The 13,897-nt window shown below is 45.0% G+C and overlaps 1 non-coding gene across 1 annotated transcript; it reads right to left on the reverse strand.

The window, feature by feature from the left end:
* Positions 1-277: 277 nt before the first annotated feature.
* On the reverse strand, positions 278-409 carry LOC129670343 (small nucleolar RNA SNORA17). The gene has a single exon (XR_008719175.1). It is a non-coding gene; the product is annotated as a small nucleolar RNA SNORA17 (small nucleolar RNA).
* Between the last annotated feature and the right edge of the window lie 13,488 nt (positions 410-13,897).

Consider the following 13,897-nt stretch of genomic DNA (forward strand, 5'->3'; position numbering starts at 1 on the left):
CCATTTCTTCATCACTTACTTGCTCCTCTTGGTGCAGCCCAGGGTTTCTGAGTGTCTGGGCTCGTCTCAGGAGTGTTTGATGGCACCCCCTACACACACACATACACACATACCTCACCCCCGGCTTATCCATTATGGCACAGGGCAGGGGTTGTCTTGGGCATACTCTGCACCCCCAGGCCTGCACAGCGTGAGGCTGGTGTCATTTCAGGCTACTTCCCTGTCCGGGCCCCATGGTGCCGGTCTGGCGGTCATCTCAGGCTTGCTGTTTTCGGAAAATGCTAGGCCGCTAATCATTCAGATGTTCACAGATTAGAACACTGAGTGTAGACACAGCCTCTCTCCCCTCTGCCACCTACTGACACACAAGTGACACAGCAGCCACACCTGCAACGTGTCTAGGAGCAGAAAAGGTTTGTGTGTGTGTGTTATTTAAGCAAACTAAGTAGAGCCAGAAAAAAAAAAAAAAAAGGCATAAAATGTTGAGAAGATTCTTCTTTGGATATTTATGTCTTAACTTATATAATTGCTGGTATAAAGAGGGAAAATTCAACCTCGGATGTGTTTAAATAACTCACAACTGAGACTTAAGATAGCATAATATGACTTGCTACAGAGATAAAGATTTTTTTCCCCAAGAGTTTGTGGCTAGAAATTCTAAAATAAGTTCATAACGAAATACATTCATCCTAAATTCAATTTCCCAGCAAGGAAACATGACAGAAAATTCTATTGCATATTGACTCTGGAAATTCTTTTCTTCCTCTTTCCAACAGCTTTCAGAAAATAAGCATCTTGAGCCTGGTTCAGTGGCACACACCTTTAGGCCCAGCAATCGGGAAGCAGAGACTGGACAATCTCTGAATTTGAGGCTAATCTGGCCTACTAAGCAAATCCAGGACACCCAGGGCTACACAGAGAAACCCTGTCTAGCAGAAAAAGGAATACAACAACAGCAGCATCTGATGGACATCCCCCACCCCCACTCCTAACAGTATGGGGCTATGTTTGCTTATTCCAGTCCAGTGTTGAGGTTGTTCCCAGACAGGTCGTGGCACCACAATAGATAGACAGTGAGGTCTTGCATGAAGCCCGGGAAGCCATCTTTAGCATGGCCTAAGTGGAACTTAGTGGCTCACACCTGTCATCCCACCACCTGGGAAATAGAGGCTCCGGGATCAGAAATCTTAATAGGGTAGAACTCAACCGTAAAACGTTTGCCTAATGTATGAAAAGCCATGGGTAGAATCTCCAGCAATAAATACACAGAGAGACAGATGGATGGATGGATGATCAAAAGGTGATGGATGTGTCCTGGCTACTTTTATGTCAACTTGACACAACCATACCTTCATAAGACTGGGCTGTAGGCAAGGGCATTTTCTTAATTAGTGATCGATGTGGGAGGGCCTAACCCATTTCAGGTGGGGCCACCCTGAGCTAGTAGTCCTAAGTGCTATAAGAAAGTAGGGTGAACAAGCCAATTAACAGCACCCTGCCTGGCCTCTGCTCTCGCCTTCAGGTTCTTGCCTTGCTTGAGTTTTTGCCCTGACTTCCTTCGATAAATAACTGTGATGTGGAAGGGTTAGACGAAGCATTTCCTCCCCAAACTGCTTCTGGTTATGATGTTTCGTTATGGCAGTAGAAACCCTCGCTAAAGCACACAGGTAAATAAATAGATTAAACTGGATTAGATGAGATAATCTCATAGTAGACAACACAAGTCGGTTATGGTGACTCCATCCTGCTCTCCTAGCACTTAGGGAGTGAAGGCAGGAAGATGAGGCACTCAAGGTAAGCTTCAAATCCGTGTTGAGTTCAAGACCAGCCTGGCTCTCACTGAGACTTTTTCTCTCAAAAGAAAAAAGGCAACACAGATCTTGCGCTTAAAATAAAATTGATAGTATACAATTGCTCTTAAAAACATAACTTTCAAGCCAAGTTCAGTGGTGTACACCTTTAATCCCAGCACTCAGGGAGGTAGAGCCAGGTGAATCGCTGTGAGTTCAAGGCCAGCCTAGTCTACAAAGTGAGTCCAAGACTACACAGAGAAAGCCAGTCTTGAAAATTAAAAGAAAAGAAAAAGACAAACATAACTTTCAGTTATAAATGCCTTCGTTTCCCCTCCAACAATTGAATACACTGAACTTGTCTTCAGGAGCCCTAAGGTGTCCTGGGCTCTGCAACGAGCTGTAGGATTCTCCATGAGGCCCTGGACTCCACACGGTCTGTACAGCAAGCAGTGGTCATGGCGGACTATGTTTCTCCTTGGAAACATGCTCAGATGACGTTTTCTTCCTTACCCTGAGGGGACCCATTCTGGGAGGATGTCACAAATGATCTGTCCGTGCCTCAGGGAGTTGTTTAGCATCCCTTTGCCTCTGACCCCTCATCTTCAAACAGAGGGTAATGTGGTCCCTGCCTCACAGGGCCCTACTGGAGGTCAGAGGCAGCAATTCTCGAAGAGACTCTGGAATGCTTTTCCGTCGTTATTTATGGTATTGTTGATAGTGTCCAATGTAAGAATTTTATTAAGATCATTTTTCTCCCAAGCCCTTGTCATGTGACTATGTGATAAATGCTGCAATACTCAACAATTTTGTCCATCATATGGAGACAGAATTCGGCCCTGAGTCTGCCCGACTCACCTTATCATTACTGATACACTTGCCTACTTACCTACTGTCAGCCACACCCTAAAGTCTCCCCTCTCCTTGTGTGTGGACAACTGTCAATGTCCGTGTTGGGCACAGGTGCTGCTCTTCATTCCCTGGGTCACTTTTGACTTCCAAAGCTGTTCGTCCCAAGAACAAGCCCTGCTTTTTGTCTCAGTCCTTCCTGCCACATCTATATGATTCAGTTGAATTAATTGCCTAACAAGGCACTTAAAAGGAAGAGAGGAGCTGGACACACTGGCATATGCCTATAACCCCAGCACCCAGCCTTGTGTTTATCCTCAGCAGGGCATAAACTGTTGGTTCATTCCTACAGCCCCGCTTAGAAGGTGGAGGCAGGAGGCTCTGAAGGCCAGAGACACTACGAGCTCGTATATCTTAGGATATACGAGACTCTGAGATCCCTACTCAAAAAATGTGGGGGTGTGGGAGTGGAAATAGGCCTAGGATTCGTAAGTCCCTGAGTTCATTCCCCAGCACTGCAAAAGGAGGGAGTTCATGCTGCTTGTGCATTTGGTGCTGATGAGAAGGTGAATGGGTTGGCATCACTCTCTCACCCTCCCTGCTCCCACTGCCAGCTAGCAGCATCCTTCTCACAGTGGGTATCTCCGAGGATGCATGTCACTAGCAGAGGCTCCATCGTTACCAGTTACTCTCTGCTTCCAGGTGTTCGGCTTGTTCTCGTGATCACCAGAACAAAATACCCAGCTCCCCAGTGCTCCAACCCGGCACAGGCTCTGTCCTTTGACGTCCTTCCTACCTTCTTCTCGGCATCAGCAGCGGGCCTGATTAAACCTCCGCCCAAATCCGCCGGGCACTTAGCTTTTGCTGACTTATTTTCTCCCTCAGATCCAACCAGAAGGGTGAAAGCCTAATTAAGCCTGAGTCAACTGCTTTAGTTTATTCAGAAGACGGAATCTGATGATTCTCAGCCTTAAAGTCAAGGCACTCTTGTGTGAAGGTCTCAGTGACACGTACAAAATCATTGCTAATTCACTGTAAATTTGGAATCCAAACCTCAGCTTAAACTACCTTGCAGTTTCTTACCTCCAACAAAATCAACACTTTTTCTTTTTTTTTTTAACCAAAATTTTTTCGAGACAGGCTTCTGCTCTGAAACCCAGGCTGCCCTGCAACTTTCAATAGCCTCCTGCCCCAACCGTGTCAGTGCTGGGGTTACAGGTGTTCGCCACCATGCCCAGCTTGAAAAATCTTACATTCTCTGCTCTCTAAATCCACCTAGTAAGCCATTCCTGGTGGGACACTCCTGCAATCTCAGCAGTGGGAATTAGAGGCAGGAGGCTCAGGAGTTTGAGGCCATCCTTATCGGTAATCTTACAAAAGGTGTTTAAAGTCAGCCTGAGTTACATCAAACAAATAAATTTAAAGCAAGGGCTACTATACTAGATAAATTGATTCACTTATTTGTTTGTTTGATTCCAGTACCCCTTGCTTCACTCTTTCTAAACTCTTGCCATACAAACTCCTCTCTACTCAAATGCATCAAGACTTTTCTTTTCCCTGACGGTCCATTCTGCCTCAAATTTGGGTCAAGGTCATCACACGGTTCACTTTATATCTTCTGGGCATTAGTTGGAAACTAGACGCCTTGTGGGTACATCCACCCCATCCAGCCTTTCTAAACCCTCACCGTGATCCACGCCGATTGCCACCATGCAGCTTGGTCACTGTCTGAAACTGTCTTGCATGCTGCATGTGTCGCTCTCCTGTGGAAGTAGTCTCGAGCCCAGCATGGCGGAGCATGCCTGTAATCCAGCACTCAGGAGATGGGGGTGGGGGGCAGGGGAGAAGCAGAAATTCAAATTGGCCACACAGCAAATTTGAGGCCCTGGGCTACAAGAGACCCTGTCTCAAAAAACAAACGGTGGGTAGGTGGGTGAAAGGGATTGGCAAGATGGCTCACAGACATTTACCACCAAGTCTGATGTCCTGAGTTCAAGCCCTAGACCCCACATAGTAGAATGAGAGAAGCTGGCCCTGCAAGTGCGTTGTGGCATGAGTTCTGTCTGTCTGTCTCTCTCTCTCTCTCAATCTCTCTCTCTCTCACACACACACATACACACACACAAAACACAAATAAAAATGGGATCAAGGCTAGAGAAATGGCTCAGTGGTTAAGAACACTTGCTGCTCTTGCAGAAGACCAGAGTTTGGTTATCAACACTCGCAGAGGGAGGCTCCCAACCACCTCGAACACTGGAGAAAACATGCCTCCTTCTGGCCTCCTCAGGCAGCTGCACTCATGTGCGAATATCTGCTCTGCCCACCAGACACGTGCACACACACACACACCATTTTAAAACGTCACCATGAGTCTTTTTTTTTTTTTATTATTCTTTGGTCTGCTTCAGTTCCCATACCCTACCCTTCCCTCACTCCCTCCCCCACCCCAAAATGTCATCTCCACAAGAAAGGCTACAGACTACTGTGCCCCTGCTACCTAAAGAGGAGACAAGTCTCAAACAGACTGGAAGATCTGCCTGAGACCGCGTCAGTGAGAGTTTGAACCTTCAGATGGGAATTTTGGAATCCATTATATTATAAGCCATGCAGTGCACTTCAGTAGATAATTATTTTAATTATCTGAAATTACGAAAAAAGAAAAACTGTCTTTAGTATTTTCGATGATTGTAAATAGCTAACTAGAGTGAAATTATTTGTCTTTCTCTGTGCTGTAAAATGTGACTGTTCACAGACAAAGAGAAAAGAATAAGACTCTGAGGGAATGCTCTTTGTATTTGGGAAATTATTTTTGTATTAATAAAATAGGTTTTATCTTGACTCTTCTATTTTTAATTAGCTAAAGCTGATGTTAAAGCTACATCCTCATTCTTTTTGTCAGGAAGTTGTTAAAACATATTTGGAACAATTTGCTTCATAGTTGATAAGCTTATGTACTTTTGAACCAAAAAAGCTTTAAAATTAGTGTCTTAAGTCCTCTTTAACAAACGTTTCCTAGCATCATTGTCAAGTGGAAGAGGGGTCAATGGCCTGCGCATTTGGAGTAAGCAGGAGACAGAGATGCAGAAACTGTGACCTAAGAAGAAAGACAGTGACAGGCTCTTACATTAATAACAGGAATTTCAAATACCAAGTGCATGTTCTTCTAAGATGCTCCATGATCACCCCCCACCTTTACTCTAGATTATGTTTCTTTTCATTTTTCTTGCATCAAAGAAATACATGTACTCAATTATAAAGCCAGAAGTGCTGGTACTGGTGTTTCTTGATCTCCCACGATTACACATCCCTGTGGGCCTCCTGCTAGAGAAGAGGGGATGAGGGTTTCACTGTCTGCAAGGCTTGACCTGCCTTTTGCCACACACGTCTCTTCCCTTAGCTTTTTCCATCTAGTGACAAATGACTTTTGATTAAGCCAATCATCAGCATTGTTTTTTGTTTTTGTTTTTTTTTTTTTTTTTTTTTATCATGACTATTGTTCACAGCTGAATTGACTATGATTGCCTATCTTTTTGGTCTTTTGTTTTTTTCTCAAACCTTTGGCATTAAAAATTGCTCTGGGGTAGACAGATGGCTCAGTCAGTAAATCACTTGTTTCCAAAGCCTAAAGACCCAAGCTTGTATCTCTAGAGCCCACATGGAAAGGTGGGCATAGTGGTATGTGTTTGTCATCCAGTGATGGCAAGATAGGAGGTGGAGACCTTTGGTGGGTTGGGGGTGGAATCCCAGAAGCTTATTGGCCAGCTAGCCTGACCTACCTGGTAAAGTTCCAGGCCAATAAGAGACCCTGTCTCAAACAAAAGATAGAAGGTCCTGAGGACAGATATGTGAAGTTGTCTCCTGATCTCCACATACATGCCATACAAGCGTAGGCCCGCATCTACACATGTACCCACACACATTTGACAATATCCATAGTTTTCTCTCTCTCCTCACCTCTCCCTCTCCCCCTCTTTTCCCACCCCACCCCTTTCAGCTTAGTCCCTTATTTAGCTATCACTAATTCATCTATGAACTTTCTGACAGAACTGAGTCTCCTCACTATGGTCAAATGTATCTGGTACCCTGTCTCCTTCCCTCACTGTCTATGGAGTAGCTGGTTTACTCTGGTGGTTGTTTTGAGAATGACTTCCTGGAGCAGGTAAATGAATCTCAAGCTGCTGAGTGAGGCAGGGTGATGACTTGGTTTATATTTGCCAGGATGGGGGCAGGTAGGAGGAGACTGGAGATAATGTAGAAAAAGGGGTGATGTACTATGAAGAAAAGAGGTGTTTTATTTTAACAAGAACAACTGGGTAAGCCACGGTGTTACTTGTGGAGTGGAGGACTGTGAGAAGAGCAGCTTTGGGGCAGAAACCAAGAGCTGTCTTTGGACATGTAGCCTATATGATTGTCTTAGTTTCTTGTTCTGACAAAGCAACTTAAGGAAGAAAGAGTTTCTTTTGGCTCGCAGTTCAAGAGTATAACCCATCATGCCAGGGAAGGCAAGGCAGCAGGGGCCTGAAACAGTCAGGGAGCAGAGAGTGAGAGATATTTTTGCTCAGCTTGCTTCCTACTCTTTATTCCAAGAGCCAAGCCCAGGAAATGGTGTGCCCACTTTTAGGATGTATCCTCTCACCTCAGTTAACCTAATCAACATAACTCCTCACCAACATGCCCAGAGGATAAGTAGTCCCCTCACAGATGTGCCTGGAGACTCATCTCTCTAGTGTTCCAGATCCTGTTAAGTTGACAACATTAACTATCACCGAAATACTTCATGAAGAAGGCTTTAATTTGTTGTTACCATGACAAAAGCAACCTAAAGGAGGAAAAGGACTTGCCGGGCTTATGACTTCCAATTTACAGTCCCTCAATGAGGGCAGTCAGGACAGGAACTCAAGCAGGAAGGAGCTTGAAGCCCAAACCATGGAGGAATACTGCTTGCTGGTTCACTAACAGGGTCCTGCTTACCTACCTTTCTCATACAGCCTAGGACCACATGTCCAGGGATGGATGATACCATCCCCAGTGGGAAAGGCCCTTGTTCATCAATTAAGAATCAAGACAATCCCCCAGAGACACGCCCATAGGCCAACCTGATGTATGAAATTCCTCAACTGAGGCTTCTCCTCCCAGCCGACTGCAGGCTGTATCCAGCAGACAAAGGTATCTAGGACAGGAAGGAAGGGTTTATTTTGACTCACACTTTGAGGAGACCCATGATGGCTAAGAAGACATGGTGACAAGAAGCAGTTGGTCACACTGCATCTACAGGCAGCATGCAGAGAGAAAGAGAGAAAGAGAGGGGGAGAGAGAGAGGAAAGTTGTCACTCCATTCATTTTCAGCATTTATTTAGTCTGGGACAGCAGTCCATGGGATGAAATCCACATGCAGGGTGAGCTCTCTCTTCAGTCAAACCTTCCAAAAAGACCCTCCTACACATACGAGAGTTCTAAATCCCACTAAGGTGACAAGACTAACCACAACCCTTCCTAAGCAGACAAGAAGAAACATGGAGAAGGCATGATGCAATGATGACTTTCAGGCTTGGAAGAGAGATGAGCAGAAGATATCCTTTGAGTGGCACTAGCAGATGAGAACCTTGGAGTCAGGAGATTGGATGTGGTCATGTAGGTATGGATGGGATCCATACCATCTCCCTAGGCAAAGAAAGGGAAACCAGTCAGGTCAAGAACCATGAGATACAGATTAGGGTATAGCTCAGTGATAGAATGGATGTTTCACATGCTTGTGGACCTGGGTTCAATCTCTAGTGTTAATTAGGAAAAGAAAAGAAGAAAAGATATAATTGAAAGCCAGGAAAAAAAAATCGAAAGGAAGAATCAAGCTGGGAAGACATGGGATAAAATCCCAGCCAACCTGGGTATATAGTTGAAAGAACACCGTAAATTGTGTAGTGCTGAAGCTAGACTAGGTGGTACTTACCTGTGATCCCAGCATTCTAGAGGCTGAGACAAGGAGGTCGCAAGTTCAAGTACACAGTGAGTTCTAGGCAGGCCTGAACTGTAAGTTCTCTGTGTCTCTAAATAGATATAAATAAGATGTAATATTTTTAAAATAGATGCTTTATTTTGTAACCACATAGAGATATAAACATATTAAATGCCATGAAACTGATGCCATGTGAATTTCATTCAGTAAAAGCCACGATAATAACAATGCATTGAGTAGTTATTATGGGCCAAGCATAGGTGTGTGCATGGAGCATATTTTCCTTATGAAATTTGGTCACATTGAACTTTCTTTTTCCTTTCTGGTCAGTAGCATCAAGATAAATAGATACACAATAGATAGATAGATGATAGATAGATAGATAGATAGATAGATAGATAGATAGATAGGCAGGCAGATTTCATGGTTTAGGAAAGTCTGTCTTCAAGAATAATAGTTTAATGACCTCATGGTTGACTCATAAGTGATATATGCCTGTAATCCCAGCATTCAGAAGCATGAATAGGAGGAATTAGAGTTCTAGGCCAGCCTGGGCTACACAGTGAGACTATGTCTTGACAGAACAAAACAGCTTCGGCAGAATTTAGAAAAGGTGGCAACAGCTCAGGAGGGGCTCTAGAGAGGAAGTAGGCTCGGAGCAGCCTCTAGCAGCACGGCAAGAGCTCCCAGCCAGCCTTCCTACTCAGTATGGAGGGACTGCCCTCTCTCATCTGCTCCTCCCTAGTTTGCCCTGCCTTGAAAGCTTGGCCATCTGAGGCTTATAAACACCTTCCCGACCCCATCTGGTCTACAGAATTGTAATATAAATGCCCATTCCTCTGCACATTGATATCTGATAAGCGCTGGCCTGGAGATTTAAGGGCACTGGAAGGAGGCAGAGGTTGGGCTTCAAGACCTTGTTTTGGAGAGCATGGTGCCACATACCTGCAATTTCAGCTGCTTGAGAGGCAGGAGGAAGGCTTGAGCCGAGGCCTTGCAGAGCAGGCTAGTAGGCAGCATAGCAAGAGCCTGCCTCTTCATGGGAAACATTGGTTCTTACACTCATGGGAAAGTATTTAGAATTTTGTGTCATAGAAGAAAGTCAATTTACCACGGCTTTTTGGAATTGATAAAAAATTAGCAATCTTACTGTACAATAAACTGTGTAAAGCCCTGGGAAGAGATGGGATAAAATCATAGAAGCAAAGGGAAAGACTCAGGGCTGGAGAGATGGCTCAGTGGTTATGAGAGCTCATTGGTCTTGATGAAGACTTGGGTTTGGTTCCCAGCACCCATGGTTGATGGCTCACAACCGTCTGTAACTTCAGCTCTGGGGGAGTCTGATGCCATCTTGTGACCCCTGGGGACACCAACTTATACACGCATATACACAAAAATAAAATTTAAAAATCTAGAAAGTAAAAAAAAAAAAAAAATCTAAACTATTCTGTCTAGGGTCTTATTCTGTGTGCGACAATAAGCAACTATTCTTATTGCAAGAACTGTGTTTGTTTGGCTTTTGTGTTAAACCCGCCTGTCCTCATTTAAGAGAGCCCCTAGAATAATCGCTTGCTATTTAGCTCGCTTTAGCTAAAAGAGTTAAGAGTTGCTTAATTTTATAGACAATGAAGTTAATTAGCACAACTGCAGCAGGGCAGAGCGTAATGAGCCCACAGAAGGTTGTCTTCCACCTACGTAAGGTCACCAAGGCCGCTCCAGCTGAAATGCTGCCCTTGTCACACACACTTACAAGAGCATCATAGGAATCACCAATCAGCACAAAATCTGCAGGTAAGCAACGCTTTCCTGCTTGTAGTGCCTTTTGCATATCAATTTCCCAGCAGGAACATGCTCTTAGTAGGCTGTCCCTGAGGGATGAGTCTCCATTTTTATCCTGCAATGGATTCCTCATTCCAGGTAGGCTACGAATCAATCAAGCAACCGGAAAGCACTTTCTCCGAACCTGGCTCAGAGAGGGGGAGGGGTAAAATAATGACACTCAGACTCTATGTAAGTGGTGTGGCCCCTACCTTTGAGCAGATTCTTATTTCAATGGGCAGAGGTTTGTTTGTTATTTGTTGTTTTTTAAGGTTTAGTTTTATGTCTTAATTAGGTGCGTATGTATGTACATATGTACAGGAAGCCTAGAAGAGGGCATCAGACCCCCTGGAGCTAGAGTTACAGGTAGTTGTAAGCCATTCCAGGTGGGTGCTGGGAATTGACCTTCTATCCTCTGGAGGAGTAGTCAGTGCTAGTGAGCCCTGAGCCAGCCCCACCCCCTTTTGGCTTGAATAGACACACAAACAAGAAATCTTTGGATACCAGTGGAAGAACAATAAAGCAGTAAATCTGAGATCTGGAAAAGATGAGGAAGGAACGTGTGTGTCCCTCACATAGAAAGAGAAGGAGAGGGTGGGAATAGATCAGTTGGTAAAGTCCCCGCCACTTAACAGCAAGAACCTGACTTCAGATTCTAGCACCCAGGTAAAAAGCTGGTGAGTGCTTGTAACCTCAGCACTGAGGACATGGAAACAAGAAGATGCTCAAGGCTTCCTGGCTAGCCAGCCTAGTCTAGTCTATAAACCCTGGGTCTTAGGGAGAGACCCTGCCTCTAAACAATAAGGTGGATACAACTGAGTAATGGTGCCTGACGTCTGAGATTGGCCTCTGACCTCCACACACACATGCACAGACAGCCCCCTCCCATAAACACACACACACAAACTGCCAGCCCAGCTTACATAATGCTAGGGTTCTAACTCAAGGTTTTGTGCATACCAGGTAAACACTCTACCAACTGAGCTGCATTCCCAGCCCCTCGAGGTTGCTTTTCAATTGCCATTGTTTATGGTTGGCATATCCATCAGCACAGGCTTAGAGGGACGCGTGGCGGACCTGGAGGCCTCAGTGTACTCACACAGTGACATTTATGCATGCTGTACAAAAAGAGAAAACACAGTCAGCCTGCCAAATAGCTTTAAGGTAAAGTAGAGTGAGTCTTTGGGGTGGGGGTGGGGGATGAGGAGCTAATCCTGACCATAGAGGAATTTGATCCTTAAGAATTTGAAGATACAGCATTAAGAAACTCAAGCAAATACGCTAGGGGACGATGGGGTGGGAGTCTCCAGCTGACTCGGATTCGGGACTTGAGCGGGCCTGAATCAGAGCACCGGTGTTGGCAGAGCAGCCTGGATGCTGCACATCCATCTGGATTCTCCCGAAGCTGAGTTCACTCTCTATCTATAGCACCCCTCGGTTTGATTTTCCTTTTTAAAATTTATTTCCCAAGATCCTTGCAGGGAAACCACGGAAGTGCTGTAACTGTTCTCACTGCGGCCCTGCTCAGCTCCTCTCAACCTTGTTATCCACCCAGGGCGTCTCCTCAGTGAAGATGAGCAGAAGTGTAGGATGCTGGCTTATAAAATCTTTGGCTGCGTTATGGGAAGGATGAATTTTAAAGTGCTGTGTTCCCCTTCATATATTTTTAAGTTGGCATCTAAAAATGTTCACCATAGGCTCAAATAGTTGCAAAAGATGTAATTTCTGGCATAATGATATTTTAAAACAGCCCAGTTCCAGCATTCATTTATTTTTAACAGAGTCCTATGTTGCCCAGGCTAGCCTCAAATTTACTATGCAACCAAGGACAGCCTTGAACTTTGATTCTTTTATTTTATTTTATTTTTTCTCCTTTACTTCCCAAGTGCTTGATGGTATATACCCCATACCAGGTTGGGTGAAGTAGAGGGGATAAAATTCAGGGTTTTATGCAAGTGGTGTACTAACTTACCTACATCTCTAGATCTGACTGAAGCACTCTTTAGAATGACCCCGACTCCTCTAAGGGCCACGGCTAATATATACTGTCTCTGGAATGCAGATCCAAAAGCTTACTAGGTGCCCAGTGCCTGGTACATAGAAAGTACTATTTATCAGCTTAGTGAGGAGAAGGATGTCTAGAGAGAACTGGAAGGGACAAGATGTTGTCACTGGTTCTTAGGCAGGATTGAAGCAGTTACTCACCCTGCATGCCCGAAGCCCGTGTCTGTGTCCCCTCTCCCCCGTGGTCTGTTTCTGCCATATTCAGGCTATAGTCAGTAGATCCCACTCCTTCTCCATCAGAGAGCTTATTCCAGCACACAGGAGACTGTGTGCTTAGCCACAGTGTCAAAACTGTCGGGATTGACTCCTACAGGTCATCTCTCAAGCCAAGTCAGACAAAAGGTCATGGCTAAAAGGTCCTGGTCTTCTCTCCCTCTGAGCAAGATAATGAATGGCAAAGCGTGTAGCACAAAGGCTTCTCAGTACCCCACGCAATAACCTCCCCCCAAGAACTGAGTCCTCATAGCCCACAGTGGTGACACGACACAGATCTTTGCTCTTTTTCTGTCCCATGTTCTGCCTGCATGCTCCCACTTATACTTTCTGAGACCTCTTTCTTTGATGCTTCATCTTGATTGTCAACTTGAGAGTAGCTGGGGACACACCTCTGGGCATGCCTGTGAGGGAGCCTCCAGTTGCGTTAACTGGAGTCAGAAGGCTTTCCTCACTGTGGGTGACACTGTTCCAAGGGCCGAGGCCCAGAACTGATACAAAGGAGACATGGAGGGCTGCAGGGATGGCTCTGGAGCCAAGAGCATCTTGTTACTCTCTCAGAGGACCTGGATTCAGTTCTGAGTATCCAAACAGAAGCTCACATCTGGAAGTCTAGTTCTTGGCCATCCAATGCCTCTTCTTACTTCCTTCAGCATGCATGCATATGTTGTATAAACATATACTAAGGAACAAATATATACACACAGTTTTTTTTAAACATAATGAAAGAAAAGAATGAGCAAGGCAACTGGGGGGCTGGTTCAGTGCGTAGAGGGCTGCATGCATGAAGACTGGAGCTCAAACTCCCAGCACTCAAAAGAAGCCAGGCGTGACCTCATGTGTCTGTAGCCACAGAATTGAGGGGTAGAGATAGGCAGATCCCCCAAAACTTGTGGAACTAGCCAGCCATACTGAAGTGGTGAGCTTTCTGTTCAGTGAGACTCTGTCTTAGGGAAATAAGGTAGAAAGCAGCAGAGGAAGACACCTAACGGCCTGCTCTCTGCATGTGCATGTATGAAATCATGCAGCCACATACATGCACGCGCACGCACACACACACTAAAAAAGAAAAGCTGATCTTGAGAACTCCAGATGTTTCTAGAAAGTCTCTTCTAGGTGGATGAACCCTCTGTCATTCTCAAGAACATCTGAACTATCAAAACTTGCAAATAGCTTCTGATGGTTATGGGGATGTCCAGCACTCAGGGGC

Source organism: Psammomys obesus, unplaced genomic scaffold, assembly GCF_907164565.1.
Source record: "Psammomys obesus unplaced genomic scaffold, mPsaObe1.curated_primary_1811, whole genome shotgun sequence".
NCBI lineage: Eukaryota > Metazoa > Chordata > Mammalia > Rodentia > Muridae > Psammomys > Psammomys obesus.